Genomic DNA, 18,218 nt, shown 5'->3' with positions numbered 1-18,218 from the left:
TGTCTTCATGGCAATCGAGTGTGACAGTGTGTGTGTGTGTGAGAGAGAGAGAGAGCACCACACACATGCCCAGGTTCCTTCTCTTCATGCTACTGCGTTGGCTAGCGAGGGATGCTGGTCTTGGATTACCTGTCGCATCTCTCAAATGCATGGGCCTCCTTCATGGCTTCACATGCATCTTGCACCTGTGCAGCTTCCCTTTGTTCTCACTCTTACTTCTCACGTGTAACCCATTCCTCTACTTATGTGGCATCCAAATAATCTTGATAGATTCATTTTGAGTCTACTAATATTGTTGTGTCATTTTGTCACTGCGGGTATTTTGAACTCCTCAGCTCGCGCACTTTTCTGTCTTGACTGGCTATGCACCAAATAATATAATATGTTGAATGGCCATTACATAAGGTTTATGCACATCATAGGGGTTGTAGTTATGTAATTCAAGGTCCTATAGATGAGTGATAATAAGAAAGTAAGTAAAGAAGTTACTTATTTCAATACAAACATTGTAGCATTCAAGAATTCAACAACATGCATACTTACATTTGACATATCCAAAATTTGGCAAAGTAGGAGCATAGCATTTAGAAACGTCATATTGCCACTATTGCATTCATCAATATGTGTGGCCATGCTGACCTGTTAGTGTTGAGTGGCATCACATAGGGGTAACAAAATGTGCTCTAAACAACATACAAAGTTTTTGGCGGCACTACATAGATAAGCACTTTTGTCAGTAAAGAATTACAAGCATACATAACAAGAAAATGCATAAAGATTTTGTTGGGGATAAAGGACATTAGGCCTATACCATCACATACTAATTGTTTAGTAACCCTAATTTCATTCTTTTTTATTGATAATATAGAACAATAAGGAGCTCACACATAGTGTGAGAAGAAGCTCCACCAAAACTATCTCTCTCTCTCTCTCTCTCTCTCTCTCTCTCTCTCTCTCTCTCTCTCTCTCTCTCTCAATCCTAATCTTTGAGCCCTTGCATCCCTTCCACACTGTGTGTCATAAAATCTAATATCAAACCACTCAAATGATTTTCTCATATTAAACTGATCATTTAATGCAGGAGAAAAAATGGGAACAAGGGTTAGAATATAGGTATGTTCTTTAGATGCATCGCAACAGGGAACCAAAGGTAATGGGTCCAAGTGGGAGATGGTCAAGAGAAATGCTAATGGATATTAAAGACCCAAAGGTTAGTGTTAAAAGTCCTTTGATCGTAAGTAAGGTAGGGTTGAGCTTGTTGTGGGAGCCCGGCCCAAGCTTGAGGTGCTTGCCGTGCTTGATGACTAAGGTTCTTGAGGTGCTTATCATGCTTGCTGACTAAGATGCTTGAGGTGCTTGTCATTATTTCCGATCACTAGGGAACTTGGGGTCTTGAAGGTGAGGTGTTCCACAAAGTCAAAAATATTTCTACAAGGAGGGGGCGAACCCTACAAGAGGGGGCTAGAGAGAGAACACACACACACCCTCACACAAGGCAACCTTGGTAGAAAGAAAGAAAATAGGACACTTGTCAAGATCCTCCTCATATTGCCCTCATGGTGTGCCTAAAGCCTATTGGTTGGCCTCCCAAGGGATCCAATGATGATTTAGTAGACCTGATTAATTGTTTTTGCATTTATGAAGTCCTCTCTCTCAAAGGAGAAAGGGGGACACTTGTCCGAAGAAAACCCTTGTTGCTTGTAATGCATCGTGCATGTGTTTGGCTAGTCTTGCAGGGGTTCACTAAGCTTCAAGCTTGAGCTACAAAGGGGGGTTGACCAAGGCAAGAAGGGAACTAGATTGGGGGGTATACTCTCCCACACACACTCATTGTGTGAAGTGCCAAGTGGAAGAGCTCCATCTCCTTCTCCAAGTTAGTAGAGAAGTTGAGAGACTACACGAACACTCTTGGCTATGGAAGGCAAATCCAACCAAGATCCATGCTTCAATGCTTAAGCTTGCCATCTTCTCCATCTTCATTGCTATGCTATTATGTATGCTAGCAAGAAGAGTGATGATAAGTGACGAACTAATTCTTTCTTCTATGAAATGTTTCTTCTTCCTCTTCCCTACCCTCATTGCCCGCTAGTTCTCTCCACCTTCAAAGATGTTTGAGGCCTTGTGACTGAGGCTTGGGATAGTTAATTCTTTTGATAAATTTTATTTTATGTATAGTAGAGTCCGCTTCAATTCCGACATCAAATTACCAGCATCAATGACCAGTGTCGGTATATGTGTAGGTAAATCTAGAGGGAGATCAACTTTTTTTTTTAAATTACTTTTTAATTTTTGACGCCTGTACTGGCAAGTATTTCGGTGCTTGTACGGATTTTTTATTCATCTCTAGTGGCGCCTGTACTGGCGGACCATGCAAAAAAGGAACGTGCGGGTCTTTCCCTACGTATCTCCCTCGTTCTCCGCCTCTTCTCTTGCCCTCGCCTGTTGCATATTTGTTGCCCAACAAGTTCCCGGAGGTGAGATTCTTGCTTGTGGACTACTCCCCATCATCAAGGTGAGATTCTTTTACAGTTTGCTTGTAGGTTTGTGTGTATGTGTGTCTAACATAGTGTGTGTGTGTGTGTGTGTGTGTGTGTGTGTGCACGTTTTTACAGGTTTAAAGACGTTTTTAAGAATCTTTCTTGCTCAAATAGGCCGCATGTGAGTGCTCAAAAGTTTCATGTATTTATATTTAATTTAAAACTATATTGTATATTGACAAAGTAAAATTTTATTCATTATGCTTTCAATGCTTTGAATTTTTATGCAATTTTAAAATTATGCTTTGACAAAAAAAATTTGAAATTATGTTTTGGGGTAATTTGGGTTTGAAATTATGCTATGGGAAATTTTGTTTCGAAATTATGCTATGGGAAAATTTTGTTTTGAAATTATGCTTTGGAGAAATTTTGTTTTAAAATTATGCTACCATCTCATCATCATCATGCGATTGATAAGGTTTAGCTTATAGGTTTCGGTTAGGTTTAAGTTTATGTTATAGGTTAGGTTAGGTTATAGGTTAGGTTATACGTTAGGCTAAGTTAGGTTAGATTAGGTTTAGGTTATAGGTTAGGTTAGAGCTACCAAAAAATAGTGGAAAAAATGAAAATAAACTTCAAAAATGACTCGTGTACTTCAAAAAACACGAACGGACTTCGGTTGGGTTAGGTTAGATTGGATTATAGGTTAGATTTAGGTTATAGATTAGGTTAGGTTATAGGTTGGGTTAGAGCTAGTGGCAAATAGTAGAAAAAACGTAAACAGACTTTGAAAATGACTCGTGCACTTCAAAAAACACAAACGGACTTTGGTTAGGTTAGGTTATAGGTTATGGTACGTTAGGTTTAGGTTATAGGTTGTACGTAAAAGGTTACATTAGGTTAGGTTAGATTGTACATAAAAGGTTAGGTTAGGTTAGGTAAGGTTGTATGTTAGTCCAAGTTTAGGCTATAGGTTAGGTTACATTAGGTTGTACGTAAAAGGTTAGGTTAAGTTGTTTAGGTTATAGCTTAGGTTAGAGCTAGCGAAAAATAGTAGAAAAAACATAAACGAACCTTGAAAATAACTCGTGTACTTCAAAAAACGCAAACAGACTTCGCTTAGGTTAGGTTTAGGTTATATGTTAGGCTTAGATTATAGGTTAGGTTAGGTTAGGTTTAGGCTATAGGTTAGGTTGGAGCTAGCAACAAATTAATAGTAAAAAAAATGCAAACGGACTTTGAAAATGACTTGTGTACTTCAAAAAACGTAAATGGGATTCAGTTAGATTAGGTTTAGGTTATAGGTTAGGTTAGAGGTTAGGTTTAGGTTATAAATTAGGTTAGATTATGGGTTAGGTTACAGCTAGCGGCAAATAGTAGAAAAAAACGCAAACATATTTCAAAAAAGACTTGTGTACTTAAAAAAACACAAATGGACTTTGGTTAGGTTATGTCATAGGCTAAGTTATAGGTTAGGTTTAGGTTATAGGTTATAGGTCATGCTAGGTTAGATTTAGGTTGTAGGTTTCAAAAGTGCAATTGGACTTCAAAAGCGCACACAGACTTCAAAACCACTAATATATAGTCATTCACGAATAAGACGAGATTATTATCCTATGGTCCTAATCTCGGTGCACCTCTAGACCAAGGCTTGCGAGGATCCGACATGGCTAGATAATGTGAGGTTGTTAGAGCTAGCGGCAAATAGATGAAAAATACAAACGGACTTTGAACATGACTTTTGTACTTTAAAACGCAAACAGACATTGATAAACGAAGTAAAATAATGCAATCAAACTTCAAAAGTGCACACAGACTTCAAAAACCCTAGTATATAGTCATTGATAAATAAAAACGAGATTATTACCCTGTAGTCCTAATCTTCATGCACCTCTACTCCGAGGTGTGCGAGGATCGGGCGTAGCTAGAGAATGTGAGGTGTCATGTATTGTCATGTAGTTAGTAGTATGTAGTTATAACAAGAGTGTTTTAATTATTTGTTGCATCATTGGTAGATAAAGTATGGACGAGAGGATGTGTGTCCTTGTGTGCATTGCAAGCATCAGAACAAAAGATCTGCGACCAACACATACGCAATCACGATCTCTTTCCGATAGAGTAGCTACAAGACCTGCGTTATCGAGCGCATGGTCCAGAGACAATAGATCAAACCCCACAAGTAGATATTGCTCCAACTTCATCCCAGAGAAGACGATTTTCAAACGAACAGCCATTGATTGAGTCTTCCCAACCAATATTTGATGTGGCATTTTAAGAAGTAGAGATGGAGCAGATGTTAGATGTGTTCTTTGACAGGGATTCCATCATTGAAAACATAGAGGATGAAAACATTCAAGGAAATACTACCAACCAATCTCAGCCATATCGTCCATATCGATGGAATGATAGTAACGATAAAGAGGGTGAGATGATGCAAACTCTTGCACGCATGTCACTTTACAATGATGCAAAAATCTCAGTTCTCCATACCGCGTTCGCAATGCTTAATTTGCAGTTTGTCTATGGGTGGTTTGATGCCTCCCTCAGAGAGCTTTTTAGATAAATACACTGTATCCTAAGCATGATAAATTGCATCTTACAAGTCAGTAATGTGATCAAGGGACTGACTTGTTCATGTAACGACATGTTGCTCATCGACCAAATCTTGCCAGAAGGGAATCACATGCCCCCTACCTGTCCGGGAGCTAAAAATATTCTTACTAATATCCTCCTTATGATAGATTGAAACCTGAACTTAGTTGCAATGATTATATGAATGGATTGCCGAGCAATAGGCCTAAAAGGTTCATTGTTTTGATCGTGATTCATGTGCTACTCCTCGTTGTTGGTTTGAAGACCTCGTTCCTTTATATGTCCCTTGAGCACCCCTTCACCACTCCTTGTTCCTGCCTTTAAAACAAAATGAAAACGTGAACATCAAAAGAAGTTTCATAATTGATGATTGGAAGTATAATTGGATTGGGTGATGCCAGCTAGTATTTCTCTAAGTCTTTCTTCACCAAACATAAAAACAATGCGTTGCTAGAAAAAGACTTTTCTATCTATGTGAACATTTACTCTAATGTGTTGTGCAAAATGAAATGGATAGATGGGAACTCCATTATTCATCACTAAAAAATTTGAAGGTAACTTGGAAATATGTTCCTCAGTGGGGGCACCACTTTATGAGGGCGAGCTTTTTGAAATGGGGCCTCTAAACCCAAACCAATGGGCCTACCCTCACAAAATGTTCGTAAAGAGGTACGCACACTACTTGGGGCACCACCTTCTTTTGGGAGTGGAGAAGGAAACCAATCAAAATAACACTTGCACTCACCCACTCAAGCAACACACTTTGAAAACCCCCTTACTCTATATACACTTTGGACACTTGAACACCATCAACGATTATGCAACCCAATGCCGTGCATCAAAATGAAATATGCAATTTGTGGAATAGCATTCACCTTCTCCCCATAAGAATAACCATAATACATCCAAACTCTTCCTCTCTCAAGCACTCATTAAAAAATCATGCGCACAAGACTTGCCTCTCAAACACACAAGAGAATCACTTACATCAAACTAACACACTTTGCATAGAGATCTCATCTCCATCTATGCAATGCCGTGACACAAATAAAAATCACCATGAGAGGTAGCCACATGCATATGTAATGAAGCAAAAGAGAGTTGGAGTGAGAAATTTCTTTAGACCAATTGAATAAGTGTGGAGAAACAAACCAATGGTAAATTGAGAATAGAACACTTACTTGATTTCACGCACACCTTTTAAGGGGAGGACAGACGCTGGCTAACCATCACGAATTGCGACACTTGAAAGTTTTGAAGATGATTTCATGATCATTGACATAACCATGAGAGAGACCATGATGTATTTACAAGTTATTGAGGTGCTACAAATGATTTATTGGGTTGATGGAGAAAGAGATGGTAAAATGGAAAGAGTGGAGAATAGAGTTGCACTTCCTCCAAAGAGGAGGGTTAGGAGGGAGGATGTGAAAGAGGGAGAGTTGGGGTTTTCTCTACTATTGATCAAGAAACAACATGAAGTTGAAAATATATGTGTTTGTCCTTGAGTCTCTCCAAGGGGAGCTATTTATAGTTGTGTAGGAGTGGGATTATGCTACACTTAATTAGAGTAAGTGATTAGACCTAATTAAGTGTCCTTTGACCACTCATTAAATATTGGACATAAAAGGGACTATTTACTCACCAAAAATATCATTTTAGACCGTGAAGGCTCCATAGGGGTGCATAATGTAGGTGGGCCCCACCATGAGGCCCGGGTGGCTCCTGCGGGGTACCTCAATTTGTCTGTTTTGGCATTTAGAAAGCATCTTTAGGTTGGTCCCATCACATGCAAGTGACCTTGAACACTCATTTCTCTTCTAGAAGATGAGTAGGGGAAAAATAAGATCTCACCCTCTTGATTTACTCGATTTACGGTTTCCTTTTGCTGCGAATCTGACAGATTTACACTATTTTGACCATAACTTTTTACCTATAGCTCGGAATGACATGCTTCAAAAGGAAAAATTGACCTTCTCAACATGTTTGATATGAATTTGGACTATTCTTCACGCCCATGCACCAAGGAATTCAGTTTGGAAGGTTCACACTAGGCTAGGGAACCTTTTGGTTCCAAGTCTTCTAGTATGGGCCCTTTGCTTGTATGCATCCAAGGGGAATCATGCTTTTTCAAAAGGCTATGATGTTTAAACAAATAGAGGAGGGCCCAATATTATTTGCTTGTGAAAAGAATATACAATTGGAGTCTTTTTGAAAGGAGAAAAACTATATGTATATTCTTAAGAGATATTGGGCCACCTATGTAGGGGGCATAGGAGACTTGTAGAGAGGGACCATAATCTTTGGTAAAGACAAGTGGAGTGTTGATTTCCATGGGAATTTATCTATATGGGGTGGAAGATGGATATATTATTTTTCCACTACTAATTCACAAGAGGTAAGAAAGTTTGGGGGTATATAGTTGGTTATTGTATGTTTATTCTATTTACAAAGCAAAAAAGAAAAGGGTGGTAATATAAATATATGACTAAGGTGACATTTTTGGGAAGAGTATAATGTATGTGTCGCCACCAAGGTTAAACGAAGAGGGGGAATTTACTCTAGATAACTTAATAGCGTAGAAAAATATATACACATATGAGAAAGAGGACGTTGAGTAGGCTGACAAATGTTGCAAAAAGATGGTTACCATTTTATGCCACTCATATTAGCCCTCCCCCAAGCCTAGAGATATTCATATCTTTAGGAGGATGGTGTTGCTTCTTTTTCTTCTTTTTTTTGGTCATTTTTCCTTTTCCACTTTTTTTTTTTTCAATAGGAGGAGTGTCATGCACTCTTTTACTCCATTAGATCTGCTTTTCATTACCTCAATCCCATAAATCGAAGATGGGAGGGTTTCCTTGGGTATGTTCAGATTCCAATGCTGGTTCTTCTTTGCACATCAAAGCTTTAAAAATAGGTGGAGCATTTGCCAAGCCAAAGGGAGCCATGTCGATTTGGATCTTAGACGATGTAGGTAGATGACTGCCTATCAACGGATTGATACGTTGAAAGTAGGGCTTTAATCTCCATCCATTGACTCTGGTCTTGTGGAGTTTTCCTGATAAATCTGCTAATCTGTAACTACCATTCCCAAACTTTATTTTTATCATGAAAGGTCCCTCCCATCTTTGCAAAAACTTTTTGTCAAGTCGAGTATCAAGTCGGTTATCATAGCGAAGAACCTACATACCTTCCTTCAATCCTTTTCCCCTGAGCTTCTTGTTGATTTTATCCCTTTGGCTTGTCACTTTGGTGATGTAGTGATCAATGGACTCTTCTCTATCTAGCTCAAGTCGTTGGAGATCTAAGATCCTTTCATGTAGAACCTCTTTTGGTTTTTTTGCCACTCTTGCAAGAACGCGCAAGCTTGAGAGCTCTACCTCAATGGGGAGAAGTGCCTCCTGACCATAAACTAGATGAAAAGGGGTGAATTGGGTAGATACCTTGAAAGATGTCCTATACGCCCAAAGAGCAGCCGTCAAATGGCGATCCCAATCATTAGGCCGGTCCGCAACCTGCTTAGAAATGATCTTACATATCATTCCATTCACTTTTTCCCCCAATCCATTGCATTGAGGATAGTAGGGTGTGGAATGCAGGTGTTTCACTTTTAACCTCCTCAAGAGATCATTAAGAAGGTCAGCCCTAAAACTCGGGCCTCGATCTGATAAGATTTCTAGGGGTGTTCCAAACCTACTACAAATATGATCAAAAATAAACTTTGATACCTCTTCAGCTGTGATTCGGATTGTGCTTGTTGCTTCCGCCCATCCTGTCATGTAGTCAACACCCATGATGATGAAAACCTTCCCTGTAGAAGTATGAGGTAGGGGACCTATTGCATCCACACCCCACTTTTCAAAAGGGCCATAAGATATTATTAGGACTCGAGGCTCATATGTTAGTTTTCTATCCCCAGCAATTTGGCATGGCTTACATGCCTTACACCAATATTGGACATCACGATGTAAGCTCGGCCAAATAAACCCTGCTTGTAAAATCTTCCTACTTGTAATATCTTGAGAAAAGTGACCACCACAGACATCATCATGACATGAAAGAAGAATTTTCTCTATCTCTTGCACACCTGGTACTCTCCTCAAGACCAAATCTTTCCCTTTGTGATATAAATCATCCCCGATCAACTGGTAAGGTGTGGCCTTCTTAACTAATCTATGTCTTTGCACCTTGTCTAAGTGTTTGGGACACTCACCTGCTTGTAGAAGGAAGATAATGTCTTTTAGCTCCTCTTGACCTTGATATTTGGGTTCATATAGTTTCACACCTCCTACCGCCATTTGAAGCTTTTCATTTGCGAGCGAGTAAGTCTGCTTCCTTGTTATGAGTTCTCACAATGTGTTGTACCTGTGTTGCTTTAAAACCCTTCATCAAAGCTCTTACACTACTAAGACACTCAAACAATGTACGATTCTTGCACCTCCAAGTCCCTTGGATTTGCCTGACCACTAGCAAAGAATCACCTTTTATAATAAGTCTTTGTATGCCTAATTCTTTGCATTCCTCTAACCCAAGGGTTAGAGCAGCATACTCAGCCTCATTGTTAGAGTGAACACTGGGTAGAGTGATACCTTTTCTAACCATTACCTCCTTTTGTGGGTTCAAAATGATGATTCCTCCTGCTACTTTGTCTTGTTGGTGTTGATAAGCTCCGTCAAAGCATAAAGTATGGGCATTATCAATCTCCTTCACTTTGAACTGTTTTGAACGTTCCTCTCTTTGTAGTCGTGATCCTTCCCTTTCTCTCACTTTGTAGGTGAGAATGTCTGCAAGTCCTGCTCTTGTGCTATCTTCTACAAGGAAAGTGTATTCAAATTCTTGGAGTTCAAGCACCCACTTTGCTATTCTAGATGAGAGGCTCATGTGTTGTACTACATATGGTAGATTGTGCTCTAAGGTGAGAAAAACAAATGGCACAGGGAGAAGATACGATCGAAACTTCCTTACCGCAAACAAGATTGCAAAGACCACTTTCTCCATTTCAGTGTATCCCTTCTCGGCCGGAGTCATCACCTTGCTTGCAAAATAGATCGGCCTCATGTATGATGTTTTAGGATCTTTTTGCATCAAAAAAACACCAATTGCTTCGAAACCTACACCTGGAGTGACATAGTAGGTCTTCTTTGGATCTGGTGGCATTAGGATTGGGAAAGAGCTAAGAATGCCCTTCACTTCCTCAAAACATTTTGCATGTTCCCTCCCCCATTCAAATGTAGATTGGCTTGCCAACCTATGCAAAGGGGCGATGGCTTCTGCTAGGAGATGGATGAAGCGATACATGTACCTCACTTTGTGGTTGAAGGTCATTAGCTCCTTAGTTGTTGTTGGTGGAGATAATGACAAAAGGGCCTCTACTTTAGAGGGATCCACTTGAATTCCTTGTGAAGAAACCACATGGCCTAGCAAAACCACCTGAGATTCACCGATATGACACTTCTCTGGGTTGAGTTGTCCCCCAAATTGATGGAGCCTCTTAAGCCCCTCTTCAACCTTTTGGCAGTGAAGTGATCTACAACTATAAATACAGAAATCATCCATAAAGACTCTTATAGATTTTCCAAAGAATGGCTGAAATACAAATATTGTGAATCTCATGAAGCTGCTAGGAGCACTGGTGAGCCCAAAAGGCATTACTCTGAATGCAAAACATCCCCAAGGTGTGATGAAGGTGGTTTTTGGTTGGTCTTCTTCTGCTATTCTAATTTGAAAATATCCTGAATACCCATCACACACCGTGTAGCATTCGTGACCTGCTACTTCATTCAAAATTTCATCTTGGAAAGGGTGAGGGAGGTGGTCCCTCTTTGTCGTAGCGTTGAGGGGTTTGTAATCCACACAGACCCTCCACTTACCATTCTTCTTGGGAGTGACTGCAATAGGTGATACCCATTCGGAGTTGGATACTGGATAGATGAATCCAGCCTTCAAGAGTCGATTCACTTCTTGTAGGAGAGCCTTTTGTTGCACAGATCCTAGTCGCCTTAACTTTTGAGCCACGGGTTTGGTCCCTGGTTTCAATTCAATTCGATGCTCTATTACATCTACACCTCTTATTTGTGAGTAGTCAGTGATAAACAAATTGGGATACCTCCTTAACATATTGATGTAGGACCTCTTCTCCTCACAAGTAAGATCTTTTGCAAGCATCTTCTCAAATCCTTCTTCAAGGTGGTGGCATCTTTCATCCCCTCGTGTGTGATTGTCTGTTGGCTTTTCTTCTACAGGAACATCTTGAGTGTTGGCGTTGAATACAATTCCCATTACCTCCAAAGAAGACTCCTCTTCACTGGTTGATGCACTGGTTGATGCTTCCTCATCACTTGAGTAAGGACTCTCCTCCTCGCTCTCTTCATCTGTCGTGGTTTCATAGTTGATATCTAGTTGCTTTCCTTCTCGCCAATCATACACCACCGGTTGACCCTTCTTAAGAATCAAACGACCAATTCCCCATTTTTGATCTGCATTCACAGCAATGAGCCAAGGCCTCCCTAGGATGATGGGATAGCCCTTCCCCTTAGCTGGCATGACATACATATCCACTCGTGCATCTATGTTACATACAGAGACTTTTACATTTTCAATGATCCCCAAACACTTCACAATTGAGTTTTTGGCTAGCCTAGCTTGACAATTAGAGGACTTTGTAATTTCAAGCCCTAACCTATTCATTGATTTTTCTGTGATCACACACATTTGAGCTCCACCATCAACATATACATTAGACACCTTTTTATCCCTTATGTAAGCATCCACAATGGGTTCCACATCTTTTTGTAGCTTTGAGGCCACAACCTTAGTGGAAAGATTTGCTTTCTTTTTTGGAATTCTTGTACTTACCAACTTTGGCCATTGCCTTCTTACTTTGGCTGATAGGTGTAGAAGTTGAGGCCATGAAATGTTTGGCTTTTGGGTTTGTAAATCCTCCAGGATGTTGTAGGTCTCTAGCTCCTTTCCCAATTGGAAGTCGTTGATACCAATTTCCCTTCGCCTTGATCTTTTCTTCCTGCTACTTTCAGCTTCTTCCATCTTTGACTTCTTCTTCTTGTCCCTTCTGGCTGAATTTGTTCCTTCACTTCTCACGTCTTCATCCTTATCATGTGCTCTTGTGTGTTTTTCTGCCGGCATAACATCAAAGTTTAGAGTATGCTCATATATTACCTCTTCTAGCTTGATGATGTTGACTCCTCTTTCTTCCTCCTCATGTGGGATGGGAGGTATATTTGCTGGTGGTGGTGGTCGACGAAGGATTTGTGGGCCTTGAGCTTGTTCTTGCTGCACAGTGAGAGGAGGCGGTCTGGGGGGATATATGTCTCCCGGAAGTCGCCTTGGATGTGGACAATTGTACATGCCATGGCCCATTTCATTGCAATTCCAACATTGCAACTCTTGAGCTTGTCTTCGTTGATTGCGATTCCCTTCTCTTGGTTGTCGTTGTTGAGGTAGGCCCTGTAAAAGATTCAGAGTGAGGTTCTCAAGCTGTTGAGTTAGCCTTTGTAAACCCTCTTGTTGAGAGTTATCTCCTATTTGTGAAGATTGTGCAAGAGGGGCCCTAATTGGTGCTTCCATGGTTTGTGAAGACTCCCTCTCACTCACTTCATTCAAACCCCTTGCTCTATGTGCTTGGAAGTGTAGTTTTCTAAACTTGATGATGGATACCTCACGTGCTTCTTCGAAGGTGGATGGGAATTTTAGCTCTACTTTAGCCTTTAAAAGTGGATACAAGCCAACCATGAATCTATCTTTTTTTAGAAAGTTAGGTGCACCACCATGATTTTGTAATGTAGCCTCCCACCTACCCCATAGATTGACAAAGGTTGCTTCATAAGAGGGATAGTCTTCAAGTGATACTTGCTTATGTCCAATAAGACATTTCCATAGTCCTTCAGAAGTATCACCTTGCCCGAACTTGGAGAGGAAGCTTGGTCGCAATCTCTCCCAATTGGACTTGATTTGGGGTTGCAAGGTCTCATACCATGCTTTAGCTTCTACTTTTAGAACCAACGGGAAGGCTCGTAGCTTTACTTCCTCTTCATCTCTCCCGGATATGAGATGTTCCATCTCCAAGTTTTCAAGAAACTCTTGCGCATCTTCCCCACTTCTTGCATAGAACGTGGGAAAAGAACTTGACATTTTGTTTAGACTTTTTGAAATTTCTTTTTTTTAAAGAAACTTTTCTCTTACGGGCCGCACAAGATTGTTGACACTATAAATCTGATTACATTAAAATGAAGATGTACACATCCATTGTTAATTCGTACTTTATCATAGGTAGAATAAATGGATTAATTGAAGCATTGATTTCATTGAGGCGAGTGGATCCAAATATCCTCCTTATGATAGACTGAAACCTAAACTTAGTTGCAATGATTATATGAATGGATTGCTGAAAAAAAGGCCTAAAAGGTTCATTGTTTTGATCATGATTCATGTGCTACTCCTCGTTGTTGGTTTGAAGACCTCGTTCCTTCATATGTCCCTTGAGCACCCCTTCACCACTCCTTGTGCCTGCCTTTAAAACAAAATGAAAACGTGAACATCAAAAGAAGTTTCATAATTGATGATTGGAAGTATAATTGGATTGGGTGATGCCAGCTAGTATTTCTCTAAGTCTTTCTGCACCAAACATAAAAACAATGTGTTGCTGGAAAAAGACTTTTCTATCTATGTGAACATTTACTCTAATGTGTTGTGCAAAATGAAATGGATAGATGGGAACTCCATTATTCATCACTAAAAAATTTGAAGGTAACTTGGAAATATGTTCCTCAGTGGGGGCACCAATTTATGAGGGCGAGCTTTTTGAAATGGGGCCTCTAAACCCAAACCAATGGGCCTACCCTCACAAAATGTTCGTAAAGAGGTACGCACACTACTTGGGGCACCACCTTCTTTTGGGAGTGGAGAAGGAAACCAATCAAAATAACACTTGTACTCACCCACTCAAGCAACACACTTTGAAAACCCCCTTACTCTATATACACTTTGGACACTTGAACACCATCAACGATTATGCAACCCAATGCCGTGCATCAAAATGAAATATGCAATTTGTGGAATAGCATTCACCTTCTCCCCATAAGAGTACCCATAATACATCCAAACTCTTCCTCTCTCAAGCACTCATCAAAAAGTCATGCACACAAGACTTGCCTCTCAAACACACAAGAGAATCACTTACATCAAACTAACACACTTTGCATAGAGAGCTCATCTCCATCTATGCAATGCTGTGACACAAATAAAAATCACCATGAGAGGTAGCCACATGCATATGTAATGAAGCAAAAGAGAGTTGGAGTGAGAAATTTCTTTAGACCAATTGAATAAGTGTGGAGAAACAAACCAATGGTAAATTGAGAATAGAACACTTACTTGATTTCACGCACACCTTTTAAGGGGAGGACAGACGCTGGCTAACCATCACGAATTGCGACACTTGAAAGTTTTGAAGATGATTTCATGATCATTGAAATAACCATGAGAGAGATCATGATGTATTTACAAGTTATTGATGTGCTACAATTGATTTATTGGGTTGATGGAGTAAGAGATGGTAGAATGGAAAGAGTGGAGAATAGAGTTGCACTTCCTCCAAAGAGGAGGGTTAAGAGGGAGGATGTGAAAGAGGGAGAGTTGGGCTTTTCTCTACTATTGATCAAGAAACAACATGAAGTTGAAAATATATGTGTGTCCTTGAGTCTCTCCAAGGGGGGCTATTTATAGTTGTGTAGGAGTGGGATTATGCTACACTTAATTAGAGTAAGTGATTAGACCTAATTAAGTGTCCTTTGACCACTCATTAAATATTGGACATAAAAGGGACTATTTACTCACCAAAAATATCATTTTAGACCGTGAAGGCTCCATAGGGGTGCATAATGTAGGTGGGCCCCACCATGAGGCCCGGGTGGCTCCTGCGGGGTACCTCAATTTGTCTGTTTTGGCATTTAGAAAGCATCTTTAGGTTGGTCCCATCACATGCAAGTGACCTTGAACACTCATTTCTCTTCTAGAAGATGAGTAGGGGAAAAATAAGATCTCACCCTCTTGATTTACTCGATTTACGGTTTCCTTTTGCTGCGAATCTGACAGATTTACACTATTTTGACCATAACTTTTTACCTATAGCTCGGAATGACATGCTTCAAAAGGAAAAATTGACCTTCTCAACATGTTTGATATGAATTTGGACTATTCTTCACGCCCATGCACCAAGGAATTTGTTTTGGAAGGTTCACACTAGGCTAGGGAACCTTTTGCTTCCAAGTCTTCTTGTATGGGCCCTTTGCTTGTATGCATCCAAGGGGAATCATGCTTTTTCAAAAGGCTATGATGTTTAAACAAATAAAGGAGGGCCCAATATTATTTTCTTGTGAAAAGAATATACAATTGGAGTCTTGTAGAGAGGGACCATAATCTTTGGTAAAGACAAGTGGAGAGTTGATTTCCATGGGAATTTATCTATATGTGGTGGAAGATGGATATATTATTTTTCTACTACTAACTCACAAGAGGTAAGAAAGTTTGAGGGTATATAGTTGGTTATTGTATGTTTATTCTATTTACAAAGCAAAAAAGAAAAGGGTGGTAATATAAATATATGACTAAGGTGACATTTTTGGGAAGAGTACAATGTATGTGTCGCCACAAAGGTTAAACGAAGAGGGGGAATTTACTCTAGATAACTTAATAGCGTAGAAAAATATATACACATATGAGAAAGAGGTCGTTGAGTAGGCTGACAAATGTTGCAAAAAGATGGTTACCATTTTATGCCACTCACTACTAACTCTCGTGCATAGAAGCACATAGAGTAAAGTTGGCCTACATTTAAGAATGAGCCTCGATGTATTCGCTTTGGTCTGGCAATGGACGGAGTAAACCCATTTGGATTGTGGAGTTCTTCATGGAGCACATGGCCTATTTTTCTAGTTAATTATAATCTTCCACCATGGCTAGCTATCAAGAAGGGCCATCTGTTGTTGTCACTGGTCATCCCAGGAAAGTAGAAAGCAAAGAACATGGACTTCTATCTCGCACCACTTATATCAGAGCTCCAAATCTTGTGGACAGGAATCAATGTGGTTAATATGTCCCAACCAATCAGAAGACAAAATTTACATGTGCAAGGAATTCTCATGTGGACCATGCAGAGTTGGCTAGGCTTCGATGAGTGTTCAGGTAAGTGCCTTTGAAAACCTCACACACATGTTATTCATGGCTATGCCAACACTTTTATATTTTAAGTTTTTTATTTTTCAGGCTTGAGTTACTCGAGCAATCATGCATGTTCAAAATGTGATCCTCAACTTGGCTTCCACCGCTCTGAGCATTTGAGGAAGACAGTTAATGAGGAGCATGGTAGACTTTTGCCTGAAGGACATGAGTGACGTGGACCAAACATATGCAAACATGACATGCATCCACTAACAGCGAGCAATTGGAAAAGCATGTGGCGGGAGAGGGGAGATTTCATGCCACCTCGTACTGGAGTGACCTGCTGATTAACCATCTGCTCGACCCAATGTACATCTTCAAGAATCTGGGGGAGATCATATGGAAAACCATCACTGGAAAAAGGGAGAGCAAAGTCCAAAGAGATGACCTGCAGGCTGTGTGGGTCGAATGCCAGAGATGTGTCCTCAGCTTAAACTCAATGGAAATTTTATTATACCAAAAGTACAGGTCCATGGGTTTTGAGTTGTGCAAAAGAGCAACAAGTGAAGAAGACTATATCTTCATTCAAGACTCCCACTAGGTGCATGCAATGTTGGAAAACGGCTTTTACGAGAGATGACAATCTTAATGGTCTTAAGTCCCATGATTGGCACAAATTTTTTAGTTTATCTTACCAATTGCAATAAAGGATTGTTTAACAGATAACATTAGAAGAAAAATCTACAAATCACTGACTACATCAGTTCAAAAGTGATAAGAGAAGACATCATCGATGCATCACGCTTAAATTATAACAAAGCAGTGTGCATGGTGAAGAAGTACTTTCAAACAAACATTCTTACCATCCAAATGCATGTACTTGTGCAATTGCTGGGGTAGTCCATAGAATTCTTCTTGGAGAGGTTTATGAAGACTTTAAAGGGATTCATTTGTCAAAGGGCTCGCCCCATGGATAGCATGGCCGAAGGATGGCTTGTACAAGAGTCTCTTGTCCTCAACAACGAATTTTTTGGCTCAATTGATCCAGAGATACCCCGAATGTGGAATATTGAGTTCAATCTCAAGGTGACTGGGGAGGAGGCATCATTAAAAAGATGGAAATCACAATGCGAGAAAAGGTTATGAGATTTTTCCTTCTCAACTCATACATCATGCAAAAGTAGATAGAGAGTTACAAAGGAGAAAAGCAACAAGCTTGACAAATTGGATGGATTTCAAATGCAATTGTGCCACCAAAAAACTTGGAGTGTTGATTATTGAAGAGGAAGAGGAGATGTCAAGAGGTTGCGATTAATTTCTTTTTCACAACTTTCTTTTTGAGCTCCACATGATCACATTACTTTAATAACTTTAAGTTTGTTTCAATTCTGTTGCTGCAGTATCACAAATATGGAGCTTTGTGGTCACATGGAAAACATGTCAGAGTGAAACGGATCGACGAACAAAGGGTAACTTTCGGTAGTGGTGTTAGGGCAAGCTTTGTCCAAGAAAATAGGAGTAGTGCTAGGGATGAGAACACAGAGACTAGGCAACTTGAATACTTTGGCTACATCCAGGACATCTTGAAGATTAGCTTTAGAAAGTTTGATATATTTAAACTTTGATTTCAAGTGGTTTAAAGTTATTACTAGCGGCCCTAATTCAATTGTGCACAAAGAGAAGAGTGGATTGATTCAAGTGAACTCTAGGCGGATGTGGACAGATGCGCGGGATACATTCGTACTTCTGTAACATTGTGAACAAGTTTTGTTCATACTAGGTCCACTATGGAGAGAAAATGATGAAAAAGATCTGTCTAAATCGCCTTGGCTCTATGTTTTTCAAGTTGCTCCACGGAGCAAGCAAGTGTGTGAAGGATTGGACGTTGAGGTCAAAGAGGTGATTCATGATCAAAGTGCAAGGCAGACGGATGATATAAGTTTGGATTTTGACCTGGAAGTGAGTGGTGAG

This window comes from Adiantum capillus-veneris, chromosome 10 (genome assembly GCF_014529385.1).
Source record: "Adiantum capillus-veneris isolate H3 chromosome 10, ASM1452938v2, whole genome shotgun sequence".
NCBI classification, from domain to species: domain Eukaryota; kingdom Viridiplantae; phylum Streptophyta; class Polypodiopsida; order Polypodiales; family Pteridaceae; genus Adiantum; species Adiantum capillus-veneris.
Note: the sequence above shows the minus strand (reverse complement) of the source record.